The sequence below is a fragment of the Pseudopodoces humilis genome, chromosome 1 (genome assembly GCF_049639895.1).
Source record: "Pseudopodoces humilis isolate 2021_Gansu_Grassland_sample_001 chromosome 1, ASM4963989v1, whole genome shotgun sequence".
NCBI lineage: Eukaryota > Metazoa > Chordata > Aves > Passeriformes > Paridae > Pseudopodoces > Pseudopodoces humilis.
The window spans coordinates 36,162,764-36,177,881 of NC_142200.1; positions in this window are offsets into that span (position 1 = coordinate 36,162,764).

The window sequence follows — 15,118 nt, forward strand, 5'->3', positions numbered from 1 at the left end:
ATCTGTAAAATCTGCAAAATAGCTTCAAGGATGTAATACGAAGGATTCTCCATCCAGATTCGCTTGCTGCTTCCAAAACATCCCATTTTAATTTGTAATATATATGCTTGTCTGTTTGGGAATAAGTTTATTAAGCATCTGGGGTTAAAAAAAAAACAAAAAAGAAAAATCACTGTTTATCCATCCATTATTCTTTCAGCTCAACTGGTGGTAAATCAACAGCCTTAATAAAGTGTTGCATTTTCCAAATGAACAAAACCCACTTCAAGACTCCTGGAGGACAGCACAAGAGTCTTTCTAAATCTCCATATAGCCAGGATCAATTTCATCACCTTCAAGACTCCCAAGTTTTTTTGGTTTTGTGTTTTTATTTTTTTGTTTTGTTTTGTTTTTTTACTTGGGTGGCAATTTGCACAGGAGCACCTTGATGTGCAGCCTGGTGCTTGCTGTCCCTCATCTGACATATCTGCTTCCCGTCAGCAGCAGTATCACAGATCCTGGGGCCAGCCCCCTCCCTCCTCTTTCCTGAGCCTTCCCCAGGAGGTGCCGAGTGGGCTCTCTCCACGTGACGGGAGCAGCTGCACTCCTGCTCAGCCCCCCCTCGCTCCCCCTGTGTTGCAGCTGCAGCCCATCCTGCCTACAAAGGATGAGGAGCTAACTTTTTGTGGCATATGCTGTTACAGTCGGCTTTGCTGCATCTTTTGTCTGGATTTGTTGTCTTCAAAATAGCTGAAGCCCCTTTGCTTTCTCAGCATTCACTGAGCCTGAGCATTCAGCCAGCACACGCATTAGTATTTTGTCTTTGTAAGCACTGGTGGCTGCTGTGAATGTGGCCAGGAGTTGTTAGATCTCGGACATCCTGGCACCGTCTTCCCTTCTCTCACATCACAAACTAATGCTTCCTGCTCAGAGAACTGACCTCCGTCAGCCACCTGCTTGACTATTGGGCCATCCCATCCCATCCCATCCCATCCCATCCCATCCCATCCCATCCCATCCCATCCCATCCCATCCCATCCCCAGGTCACCACCAGGGGCTTGCACCTTCAGCTTTGCTGTGCTGGGGTCCAGAACTATGTGATGATTAGTGACCTAAGACCCTTCCCTTCCCAGCATCTCCCTGAGCTTTGCCTGTGCAGCATTGCAAAAACTCCAAGGATAGCAAGAGCAAATCTTTTTCCTCTCCTGTCTGCAATGTTCCCTGAAAGGTTTAGAAATACTCGCTCAAGAATTATTTAGGAATGACAGATGTGCCTCTTTCACAGCCTGATGTGCAGGGAGGTTTGCCCATGATGTAAAGGTCACCTTTACAAGGAGGGGTGGTGCTGGCAGCCCTCTGGCATGTTCAGTAATATGTGCTTCCCAGGGTTTCGGGCATGTGGGTGTCACAGCACTCAGCAGGAGCCCTGAAAGTAGCATGCCACCTGAGTTGTGCACACAGGGGGTTTTGGAAAGCTTCCACAAGTGGTAACTTCTCACTGTGGCTTCTGGTGAGAGTATCCACAAATGCAATCCCAAATTCTCTATGCTCTCAAGTATTTTTTAGAGTACATAGAAAAATACTGTCCTTTTCTAAACTTCCACAGTATTGCAAAATGCAACTCTTGCTTTTCTCAGATCTGTCTTTAAAGCCAGAGGGGGTGGGAAGGCTTCCTTACACCCACAGACAAATGTGGCTCATGCGTAGGAAAAGAGAGACTTTACAAAATAACACCAAAACACCTCATGTGGTGTTGTCACATATGAGAATACAAACACAGCTTTGGTGCAAAACTGTTTTATGCCAGGGAGTCTGGAAGTAGCTGGTGTAGATAAATGAGTTTCAGAGGCAGTTAAGTATGTGCATATTAGGTGAGAAGTCTTATGCTCAGGAGAGCCTTGGAGCCTCAGGAGCCTGCTTTACACACGTTAGCAGCTGCAAAAGTCACAAATGTGCATTTAAAAACAGGAATTGGAGGAAATTCTGGTAGGTTTTTTTTTTTTCTTCAGCATGCATGGAGAAAATGAAACGTTTTTCACACAAACTTTTTGTGATGTCTTGTTTTTCCTGCATACTCTATGCATAATACCAGTCTTATTAACCTCTGCCTCCTGCACTCACCCATCAAGTACAATAAAATGGCTCCTCTGATGTCCTTGGTCTGCAGGGAGTTTCCAGAAATGGCATCTGTGCTGACATTGAAATAATCTGCAGTCTGAGGCAAGTATGCAAGTTATTGACGAGGCTGCCTGGCAGTGGCGGTCAGCTCTGTGAACTGCTCTGTTCTTGTTTATTTAAAATCCTTTTCCTTCCTCTCTTTATTTGAGAACACAGTATGGCATGCCACAATGCTATCTCATAGCAGTCCCACACACACACGAGCTGGCCAGGGACCGTGGCCTGATACTCACAGTGTCACAGAGGATTCATTGCTCTCTGCTCCTCCAGCAGAAGCTGTGGGCTTTCACTGCCTCTGAAAATCCAGTTTCTGCTCTTGGTCTCCTGGCATCAGTCCCACAGCAGGGTCGCAGTGAGAGCAGATTATACCCACCACATGACAGGAGTCAATTCCTACTGACTCCAGGTAGCCGGCGCTGCCACCGTTTCAATCAGTGCACTGGTAATTAAAAATTGGTCAAGATCCAGCCACTTCCACCTGATACATTGGGCAACAGCGTCTGGATGAGATGGACAAAGGGGTGCTGAGGCACAGATGGCTTTTCACAGGTCCCGCACAGCCTCCACAGGGAGCTGGAGCCCTGTGGAGGCTGTGCACAGCTCAGCCCGTCTCTTCCAGCAGCCTGCAGGGCAGGAATGAACCCAAAAAAATGCACACTGGGGACCGCACCACGGTGGGACACAGCATGGACAAGAGCAGAGCAGGACACAAGCAGGCACGTAGGCAGCAGCAGAAAGTCATGGGGCTGAATTTGGCCATCCTTCAGTTGATACAGACCACAGGAAGTACAGATTTATCTCATAGTAACTCCCTGCACTTTTCAGTACAACAGTAAACATGTATTTATACAAAGACATCAGCATGAGACTTTTCTCTGATAGCACTTACAGTCTGATATGGCTGAGGAATACAGAGCATAAAGTTAAACCCTCAGAAACATCATTAGCAAGCCATAGTGTCTGGCCTCTCAGCATACCCCTGACTGGTCCAGTTATCCCTTACAGAAAGAGGTACAAAACTAGAACAGGGAGCCACTGCTGCCCAGACCCCATACAGCCACTTCCAGGCTGTCAAAAACCACGGCTCAGTCACAGCATATTGAGATAAACCTGGCGCTCCAGCTTTGAGCCTTTGATCTTCAGCTGGTTTGCAAAGACAGAAAGAAGAAAAAAGTTAATCACAAACAGCTGATGGAGAAGTTGCTGGTCAGATAGAGAAATGGCAGATTCCCCTGTAACAATGTACCTCCCAGAACTGGAGCTTTCACCAGAAAGCAGTTGACTCCCCATTTCAGCAAATGGCTGCATGACAAGTATTTCCAGAGAGAAGAGCAGATTAAACTAGTTTTCCATTTAACTTGAGCATTGTCTCATTAGGGATACCAAGGAACAATATTCCTTGGTAGGAGCTCACAGCTCTACTGGGTGTTTATAACACGTGCTGCATGATTTTTCCAACTAAGCTGCAATTTCAGTCTCTACCCTGAGGGATACACCCAGAGAAGTTAAAAGGGATACTGAAAGGTCTCTAAGTGCCGAATGTCTGTGTTTTCCCTGGATCTCATCCCCTTATTGCATAGGCTCCTACACCCCTGGGTAGACAAAGCAGCCTGGTCCTCGTTGCTCCTTCCATTAGTGTTTGGCTCAGCCAGCCTGGCCAAACCTGTGCTGGGTGGCATCCCAGTGCTGTCTTCTTTACCATGAAACAGTTCACCAGTGCCTGTGCCAGGGCCTCTTCTCCATTATATCCTTTAGGGGAAATGGTGGCAATTGGAGCTTAGTGGCCTTACAAGAAAAGTGAGGGTCGCCGTCGTTCCCAGCACGGTGCCCAGATGCCAGCATTGGCTGTTCTGCTGCCCCAGAAGATGCCAGGCTGGTTGCACAGGACACTCACCAAGGAGGTTTTGGTACCACTCCTTCATTTCTCACCAGACCACTCAGTCAGTACTGGAGGCTGAGGCTACCATGGAGGAGAGGGGGAAAAGCTGGTCTCTGCTCACTCCAGAGCTCACTAAAAGTCCTGTAATGAGGAGAAAACCTGGACTTTGCACCAGGCTCAGGCCTTTCCTGGTTTGCCACTGACATAGGCAGCACTGGGTGAAACAAAGAGGGAGCAGCTGCGGGAAGATTTCCAGAGAATAAATATTTCTATTATTTCCCAGCCTGACTGGAAGCATTCATGGGCTGTGAGGAGATGGTTACTCCCATCACTGCCTCACTTATCTCAGCCGCTCTAGGTGGTGGTTGCAGCAAATGGCACGCTCGCAAGATAACAGCGGCTTTAGAGGCTGCTGCCTCGCAGGGAAAGGGAGATGCTGACTCAGCTGCTGGAAAAATCAAGCAAAACATGGAAAAGGCACAAAAGTTTGTTCACAGCCTGAAGAGGAGAAAATAAGGGAGGGATTCTGAGAATAGGAAGACGCTGAATTCAGGGTGCATCCGCTGGCGAGGAGAGGGGGGAGGCCGGGCCAGCCAACAATGGAGCAAAACAAAACAACACAAAGGCAGGAAATGCAGAAGTTCAGGTTCACACCAAAGTTCAGGTTCACACAGTGTAGCTGGGGCAGCTGCCCTCTGCACAGCACAAGTACGGCACCTCCTGTGGCCACTGCACCCCACAACATGACTGTGCCCACCTGGGGTTTTGGGGGCTCTGTCCCCACACCATTTGGTGGTGGTGCTTCTGTTTTCATTCTACATAAACATGTAACACCTAGTAAGAGGGCTGTGGAACTAAGCTGGTGCTGTGAATGGCACGGCTTACAAAGTACCTACACAAAGATGGTTTTATAGTACACTGGAGAAGCAGAGCATTTAATTCAAAGACAAAAATGAATAAAACGTCAAAACAGTGGATGTCCCCTGTGACTTCTGCTTCCTGAAGGTTTGTTAACTCACTAGACAAGTTTTGCAGTCCAGCTACTTTAGCTTTGATGAAATAACCAGACTAGTGTAAAAGGTGAAATCTACAGTGTTGTGCATATTCAATGCTCATATTTCTATAAGCATTTAGGGAGGTAACATTAAAGTGCCAAAGCAGGGGCATATCAGCAGTTAATTTTCACTCGCTACTAATTGTGTGGGTTGCTATAATGTTCATAGCAAATAATATTTACAGAGGCCTCTTAAGCAGAGAGTCTTCACATTTTTATTTCCATTGCAGAAACCAGCATCTCTGGATGCAAGGCAGCAGAGAAATGGCTGAGGGCATAAGGGACAAAACCACATGAAGCTCAACTTGGTTAGCAGGTGTAGTTAGAATCCAAGATAAAATGGTTGGTGTAGACTTCCAAACAAAACATATATGGGATCCGAACTCATCTGTGTGGCTGAGGGCTGAGCTTTGAACAGCTGCCCTTGGCCCTTCAACACAGTGGCAGTGGTTCCCAGGGCCACGCTTTGTGAAACCCCTCCAGTCAGCAGAGAGGAAATGTTGGATGCCCTCAGCCCACCGGGAACCACTCTTGCAGAGTGGCATCTCCCTCGCTGCCAGAGAGGTTGCTTACAGCTCCCAGAGACTGAGCAGGGAAGGGCTGGTTTCCATCCCTGGGCTTCTCTCTGTCCTTTCGGAGATGCTGCTGCCAGTTTTTGGGGCCGCACGCAGCTCGCAGCTGAGCCCCCCGCCCGGCTTTGCTGCTGCCAGAGCAGCTGAGCTCATTAACATGTAAAGGAAACGAAACTGCAGCTCCCGCTCTGCTTCGGGTGCAAACCAGGGGACCACAGAGCCGCGCAGGAGACACACGCAGATCCTTGTGCATCTCAGACCCCCGCAGAGAAGCAGGAAGCTGTAACCTTTTCTGATGGGGCGGCACCATTTGACGAAGAGACCCTGGCAAGGGAGAGACGCTTCGCTCCCATTTGGCGTCCGCGCTGCCCCTGGAAGAGGGAGGGGAGAGCCCTGCGGAGGGGACGCTCTCACGGGAGCCGAGCAGCCAAAGTCCCCTGGGCGGCTGGGGGCTTATCCAGTGCCTGGAGATCTCCACATGTATTTATGGCACTATATGAAAGCTTAAAAAGAAGGAAGAGGCTTCTGTTCTGTAAGGAAAGGAAGTGGTGGGGAAAGGAGTAGAGACAGGCTTAATTTGTGCAGTAGCCTGGAAAGAGTCCATAGGGAGTTTAAAAAGCAATTGTATTTTGGATCCTGAAATTAAGCAGCAAGCCGCTCGCTGTTTGGCTGAGGGTGAAGTGGTCAAATGTCATGACATGTGAGGGAAAACAGCAGCTTTCCATCCCCTCTGGGAGTGCTGGAGCGAGGGGTTTGGATGGGGAGGAAGGGTTACTGCACCAGAGGAATAGAAAAAAGAAAACAAAAACCAAAACCCCAAACCAAACAAAAAAACCCAACAACAACCAAAAAAAAAAGAGGACAGGAAAGCATGGACGGAAATTTCAGCAGAAGGCCCAAGCCTGCCACAGCAGCCACACACACAGAAGCTATAGTGTGGCTGGAGAAAGGAAGAGGATGCATGGGCCAGAGGGGGAGGGGTGAGGGGGAAGGAGGGCTGGGGATTATAAACCACTGTCAGCTTAATTTCATTTCCCAGGAAAATAAAAAAAAAACTATTTGTAGGCACACAGATGAGAACAAGGAGGTGAGATTCTGCCAAGATGGGTTTGTTAAGAACATATTGCATCAAATCAAATTAATTTCCTTGTGTGGAAAAGTAATAGGCTTTGTGGATATTCTTGAAGTTAGCAAGGCTTTTGACAGAGTCTTCCAAACATCCTCCTAAGCAAATTGGGGAAGCATGCTCTAACTCAAACTCCTGCAAGATGACAAAATCAAATTAGAAACTGTATGAAAGAATTTAGTTTCTAGTTAAAAGCAGATTCTTTAAGCTCTCTCCCAGGACCTGGATACAAACAGCATTCAGCAAGGAACAGAAATCATGCCTTTGTGGAGATGTTTAAAATATTTTGAACAGTAATGTTAATGTTTGAAAAAGGTTTTCATTCAAAATAATGCAGTGGAGGGGCATCCATGCAATCTGGAGAGAAGCAGAGCAAGGGGTCAGGCAGAAATAAGACATGGAGGAGGAGTGAGCAGCCAGGGGACCACTGAGAGGACATTCTGGGAAACAGGATCACAAGCTGAACACAAAATGACAGGACATCATGGCAAAAGAGGAGAGCTGGTGGTGTGGGAGGTGTGAATGGGAAGAGCTGAAGCCCCACATGAAGCATCCTGGCTGCATGAACTGTCCTAGCCCAAACAGGGGGCTGGTGCCAGGATGTGCCTTAAGACTGACTAAGGGAAGGGAGAGGACTGACAGTCTGGAAGGGAAAACCTGTAGACAGAGACTGGGCCAACCATGGATCATTTTGAAGACAAAAGACTGAGGGGAAACACAGCTGATTTCCAAGCTAGAAAATGCTGTTGCCAAGGAAAAGGGATTATTTGGTTCTCCATGTTCACAGAGAAGAGAAGCAACACAAAAAGCAAAAACTACAACAAGGAGAGTAAGGTAAAATGCAAGGGAAGCACAGCATGGTTTTTGGGATCTCTGTCTCTCAAGGTCTTTGAGAACAGGTTAAGTCAATAGGAACAGAAAAGCATGAAGGGTGGTTGGCCCTCTTTTAGGACACTGGGTTGGTTAAACCTCCAAAGGCCCCTGCCAGGCCAATGAGAGGCCTATACACTTTGACATAGTAGTGAAACTAAATGGTTGAGCACAAGCCCTTCAATAAGAACTCCAGGTATGCAGTCTGATAACTTAATAGGACAGTTTGGATTGTTTTGTTTAGGACCTGGATGCTGTAAGACCAGAATCCATACTCAGGATTAGTTTTACTACTACCTTCAATATGGCTGAATTTTCACCCTGGGATTCCAGCTCCCTCTACCATCTCCTGCAACTCTCAATAAAATGTTTGTATCGCCCATTTTTATTGGGTTTTTCTCTATTCCCTAGTCAGTTGCTCTGTGAAATGCCTAAGAGAGCCTGTCCTTTTAGAGTCACACGCAAACATGTATGGGTGCAAAAAGCTTCTCCTGTACCCATAGGCACTACTGCCTACACCCAGGTCAACATATCTTATTGTCTTCATGTTTTGCTTTGCTGACATTTATGAATGCCACTGCTTAGTTAAAGAAAATTTTATTGGGCTAAGGAAGCATGATATGGTGATGTTCATTACTGATATAACTTCTCCTTTCATTCATCATAGCCATAATTAATTTTCTAGCATGGATATAGGCTGAGATTTAAAGCCATGCTTGTGAAATGAATTAGCCCCTTTTCTCATCTTATTTGGAGTTCCCTATTGTGAATATACTCCAAGTGTAATAGAGAGGCAATTTATGAGAATGAAATCTCATCTGTGTCCTATTCCTTGCCCTCTCTCTGGTGATTTTATTATGCCGGGGCGCCTCTTGCCATTTGTTTAGAGGCTTGGCTGCATTTGTTATTATAAGTTCAACAGGTTGTTTAGCATACATTAATGCACAGCAGGGAGCAGAGACAGACCTTGGATGCATGACATCAAACAGCCAAAGCATGCAGTTGGGGTCCAGGGGTGAGGGGTGTTGCTGCATGTAACATTCAGCACCAAGGAAATCCTTGGTGAAGGCCCACGGCGGTCCAAAACTCAAATCCCACTAAGCCACAGATCAGTCCTGGAGGAAGAGGTGGACACAGCAACTTGTGGGCATGAAGTTTGATCTGACCCTAGCACCAGCACACCTCCTGTCACACCCAGTCAGGTACGTTAACACAGCTGAAAATGCAAAGATGGGATGGATCAACTGTTTTCATCCAAAGAGAAGTCTGCTATTAGTGCATCTGGTAAGACTGAAAGACATCTCTCTGAAATGAATTAGCCCCATTCCTCATCTCATTTGGAGTTCCCCTCTTGTGAATATAATCACAGCAGAGTGTGGAGAAAGCTGCCGGCTTCCTGGGGATGAGCATTCAGCTTCAAGGGAGCTCAGGAAAGCTGAATGGAAGAAGCAAAGGTATTTGCAAAGCAGTGCACTGCAGTGAAATTCTCTGAGGCCCTGCTCAGGGACTCTGGTGTTTGCAAGCAGCTACAGCTCCCCAGGCCTCAGCAGAAGAACTCGTACCTTTGGCTTGTGTCAGAAAGTTCCAGTTCCCTTGGTAAACCAAGGGGTAACTATTCAGCAACTTTAAAAAGGCCTGTGGCATTGAATGGTGACTTCAAGCCTTTAAACAGAAAAAAACATCTTGCATAGAAGAGCAAATCCTGGCAATCACAGTTACAAGGGTCCTCTTCCAGGAGAACATGTGGATGCCCCTTCCAGTGGCTGGAGATGCTTCACAGGGTGATGTTTTGTGACTGCCATGCTGAACTGAAAATAAAAAATTAGCCTCAGTAACTTTTCACATGTTTTTTACCTTTGGAAAGCGGCTGCATTTGATTTTCCAGAAAACTGGCATCTAGCTGATTAAAACTGCACATATTATCCTAACATCATATCCTCACTACTGAACTTCTAACCTGACATAAATACATTGCATACTATAACCTGTTTCTCTTGATTATTAACCTTGAACATGGCAACCTATAAATCATCAGTGAAACAGCTGGTGCTCAGCATTGCCCCAAAGGTGTATGATTACGATCATTTTATATATATCTTGCTATGCAGACATGAAAAATTCATTGAGGAGCTTGGTATTGTAAGACTTATTGTAATGAATTTTCTTTAAAACATAGATCATACTTAAAATAGGTGTCTGCTCATTATAATGTAGCCATTTATATCTTCTTGAATTACTTGTGTGTAGCTTGGCTGATTTCTAAAATTTAAATGTAATCCCTAAACAAATTCAGAGTGGTCAGTTTGCCTGTACTTCAGGATGACATTTTCACTTTTAGTTTTATGCCTTTATTTCTGTGAGGGTAAGGACTCATACCTGCAAAAACATTGAGAGGATTACAGATATTTTTCCCTGCAATACCTGGTGTTACATCCATCACTACTGGGATTTCAGTAGCTGCTGCTGGCATTTTAGCTGTGGGGAGGGTAGCAGTAGATTCACCTGAGCTTTGGTGCCAGCAAGCACATGAATAGTACAATTGGAAGGCAGTAATAGAATTAAAGGGAATAAACATAACATAAAATAGGATATAAAGCCAGAACCTCAAAATAAACTTAAAAGCCACGAAATCTGATGGCCAGGACCTCAAGGAACATGAGGAGGTAGCAGGTCATCTGGTGACATTTTGGTTTTCGGGATGGCATCCTCACCTTTTCCATCCTCCCAACAGCCATGTGCATAAACACAGCCTGTGTCAGCCAAAAATGTGCTCAGTGATTTAAAGCTACCCAGCACCCATCTAGTAAGCACTGAGAAGCCTGTGCCACATGTTCCCATCCTACACACATTTTACAGAGAGGCTCTAACTGTTCATGTCTAAACTTGAGTGGTTGTTGGCAGGTGATGGGAATCATGAGAGAGGCCCTGCATTTTACTACTGATTCATACCATCAATTTATCATCTTGCAGATGAAACCATTCTTTTCCACGAGGTTATGAGAGGATTTTGTCACCTCTGGCTCCCCTCCCTCCCGCAGCTGCTCTGCCAGAAACCCTGCCTAAGATGGGATGGTGTGAGAGCCGCTTTGTGCCAGCCCTTCCCATGCATTTTGCTCAAGATAACAGTGTCAATGAGGGAGGCTCTCCCTGCCCTTGCTGTAGCCTCTGTTAACAAAGTTCATCAATACCTGCAGAGGTCCGCCAAGGACTCCTGTACTACATCAGCCACAGACCCCTTCAGTCTTCACCTTACACCCCAGGGGCATCACTGCCACCTTGAACCTGTCAGAGAAACCACAGTATTCCCACAGATATGTCTACGTTCCTCCCTGAACTCCTGGTTCTGATTTTGCCTGTGACAATTTTTGTTTGCTGTAAGCAGCAGACACAAAGACATTTGCGTGCAACCTTATTGCACATTGGTCATCAAAGAGATATGTGCAGATTTAATTTGCTTTTGCCTGCTCGCAAGATATTCTCCCTTACCTCTCAGAAAGAGTGAAGACAAGCATAAAAACCAGCTTCACAATTGCTTGCAGATTATTTCTGTAGTGCAAACAGTAAAGGCTCAGCAAGAAAACCTGATACCGCTGCACGCAAATGTTGCTTGGGTCACCAGAGGCATGAGGCCTAAGAAGAGATCTAAAAAGCCACCTCTCCGTGAGGAATAAGCACATAGCAGAGAAGCATAATTTGTTCCAATTTAGTTAAGATTCTCTTGGCACCTGAACTCACAACTGCTTTAGAAACACTTCATTAAATGGTGTGCAAGGAAGCCCACTCATCCTTTAACTTGTATACAGAGAAATCCACTGATAGAAACAGTTTTGCAAATCCCATTCCAAATCCAGGTTAAAAGCGGCCACCTCTGAAATGCTTGTGGTGAAATGCTGCGCACATTGGAGTGCTGTTACTGTATGATGTGATCCCTACTAGCCATCAGCAGCAGAGAAGCCAATCCAAAATCATTAGAGGCTGTTACATAGAAAGGGTGCCAAGAAGAGCTGACAAACATGAGGTATTTAGCAGCACGTACTGAAAACAGGCTGAAAGATATTTTGGAGCTTGCTCTCACGGTTTCTAGAAAATTGCTGTTTTCCTTTGGATTAAATATAAGTATACGGTAGGCAAGAAATTATGGCAGTTCTTCTCATGGCAAGGGAAACTAATAGGGCAATGAAAAGCTTGCTCAATTCAAACACTGAGTGTTAAAGCCAGCAGAGACATTTTTCTTTTCCTGAATGCTCCTTTTCAGTGCAGATGTATAGAGCCAATAACAGGTGTGCCTTGGTGGAAACTGGTACTTGGAAAGCTAGACTTTAGCTTTTTAAAAACTACAGATTTTTGCTGGAAGACCAGTGGACACTGAAGCAACATCTAACCACTTCTTGCTATCTGATAGAAAGTGGACAAGGATGGAAAACCCAGGAATATTATCTTCTCTGTGCCTGTCCCTGATGTATTCACAAGCTCCCTTACTGAGGCAGCACAGCCAAGGAAGCACTAAGGGAGGGCTTTTCTGCACACCTGCATGACTAGGGAAAAAGAAGCTGTTAGCTTAGAATATACTAAAGCTTTAGCAATCTACCGTCTTAATTTCAGATCAACCCCACCAGACAGGAGAACACAAAGCTGTAATGAAGCAAATCTTGCCTCTTAAAACCAGTGACCGAACTTGCAACTTCACTAACCGTATTAGTCAGATGAAGCGGCTGCACCACCATATCTAGGGATGACCAAAGGAATATTAAAGAAACATGAATTGTGACCATCCTGAAGAAGTCAGTATACTGATTTATGTTCCCATTTCTGTGATGTACTATGCAGTCAGAACAAAAAGCAGCCCCAAGGTCAAGTGGTAGCAAGTTGTGCAGCGAAAGAAATAGCCATGGAACTACCTTGACAGTGGGAACTCAATGGGGCAATGAGAAGCAAGACCCATAGCTTGGCACGCAATTTTCCATGGAAGTGGGAGATAGAAGAGAGAAGGTGGCAGATTTGGTACCTCACAGCCGGGCAGCAGGTTTGCCATGGTACAGTGGCAGCCGTTGATTGAGGTGGGCTGTACTATGACAGCCCAAGATGTAATGAAGATTGTCATGTTCAAGCATGAGCTGGAGTTCTACTCAGGCAGTCCTAATCAGGGTGGTTTAGTGCTGCATGATTGTTGCTAACATTAGCCTCACAACATCTCTGTGAAGAAGGCAAGTGTCATTCTCCATTCGGAAGATTGGAAACTGCAATTAAAGCAACCGCCTCAGGGAAGCAGACAGAATTAGAAATTGAATCTGGAGTCCTGGTCTGCTGATTCGCCCACGGCTTCACCTTTCAAACTTGGGGAGAGGGCAAGGTAAAACAGTCAGAGAGCACCTTTTACCTGCGGCCCGAGAGACGCTCCCTCAGACTCCAGCGATAGCTCCAGCCTAATCAAACAGGCACAAAAGAGCAAACGCTGCTTGCAAAACAAAGCGCATACCCCACTGGTCACTAGAGTGCTACAAGCTGGAATCAATGCGATGATTGTGACAGCTGAGAACAAATTCAGCTATGTTTGACAACTTCCAGAAAATATTGGCAGAGGACAGGGAGTCTGCACTGCCCAGCAGCACCTTTGTGAATTGATTAGCCATATAGCAGATGGCAAGCCTGCTGCAGACTGAGACAGCAGAAGATGGCCAGTCTGGTTGAGAAGAACTTGAAGACGACTGGGAAGAAAAAGCATGTCCTTACAGTGACAGCCCAAAATGATATTTCAGAAATGTCACATGCGCGGCAGATGAGGAACAGGACTGATTTTTAACATTTTCTTCAGCTATTTATTACTAGCACCTGTCTGGCTCATAAAGCAAAATTATACAGCTTAGTTTAAACCCTTCACTTTCACCTCTTTCCTTCACAAAAAAACCTTAATATTAAAAAAATACTTTTTTTTTTTTTTTTTTTAAATATTCTTCTAGAATCAACTTATACGTTTGAGAGAACTTCAATGCTTTCTCTGAAAGCAAGCATGCCTTGAAAGTTTCATTTTAGGAAAATATATTCTGGACAAAGAGCAAAGACTTTGCTCTCCTCCTCCTGCCACATATTTTTGGGAGGGGTTTGGCACATGTTTGGGGAAAATTCATATTTTTTAATGGTTTTAGGAAATGCCTTAGGCTATTCAGAGACTGCACAGCTGCTCATCAGTAGCCAGCCATGGCTGAAAGAGCAGAAACTATGGTTCAGAAAAATATGCCATCTTTGTCTGGTGCAGAACAATGCTGCTGCAGTGAAATACAATGGCCGTCTCTTATTTTCTACTAGCCCTTAGAATGGGGGGGAGGAAAGACAAGGAGAAAAAAAAAAAAAGGAAGGATCATGGAGTTTCCTTGCAGGGCCTCTGAGCAGAGGGAGGGAACATCAGCTCTGCACTCACAGATATGCAAATCTTTCCCCAGGCCCAACAATAGCAGAAACCCTGTGGGAGGAGGAGACCGACGGCACTGCTGCTCCCAACTCCTTTGCCAGCAAAGCCCACAGATTCCCAGCACTTCCCGAGGACTGGAAGGCCAATGCATCATCCAAGGGAAGAGAGCTGTGAAAGCTGTGGTATCAGAGTTGACTGCTCTTTGCCCGTGGAGCCATGCACCATCACTGGACATTTTAAGGTTTACAGTTTGCCTGCCATTCAGTTCATGGGTGCAACAGCCCAGATGATTGATGAATCCATGGTTAACATCTCCATATTGCCCCTCTGGTTAATAAGGACCACATATTAAAAGAAGACTTTCTGTGGCAAGACCCCAGTTAACAGTACATCAACATACTCCAAGCAAACTTTCTAAATGGAGGATGGGTTTTTGTTTCTAATGTAACTACAATTACCAGGATTTAATGAAGTCTCTGACTTCCAGCTATCACTAATACCTAAATTTCTTAAGCAAAGACTGAGGGAGGACAATTAACAGATTGGAAACTACCTGCACTAAGCTACTGCAACAGAAATAGCTCAAATGATTAAGTTTGGATGGTTTTACCAGTGCTGACAGCAATCCATAGGAGCTGGAAAAACAAAAACATCCAGTGGACATGGATTTATCCCCTTCTATAAAATATGTATCTTGCACTGTAGTTCCTTATACTAGTAAGCGTTTGCTCTTTTGCATCAAATCTATTACTTAAAACTGCATGCAGACTGAGCTGAGACATTCACTCTGCATTCCAAGGGAGGTTTTCATACGTCCCATCAAAGTTTGATCATAGCATTGTCAATCATATAATTGAATTTCCTTCACACATTCTCCTCAGAACAGCTGACTCAAGCTAGTGATTAGACTAGATGCCTAAAACATCACCTGCCTGTGTAAGAAGCTGTCTCCAGGTCTCTCCAAAGCATCACTTGAAGCCAAAGGTGTACAACAGGTTATTTGCATAGCACGGGAGCAAAAGCTGTAGCCAGCACTCTTTCCCACTGAGGAGT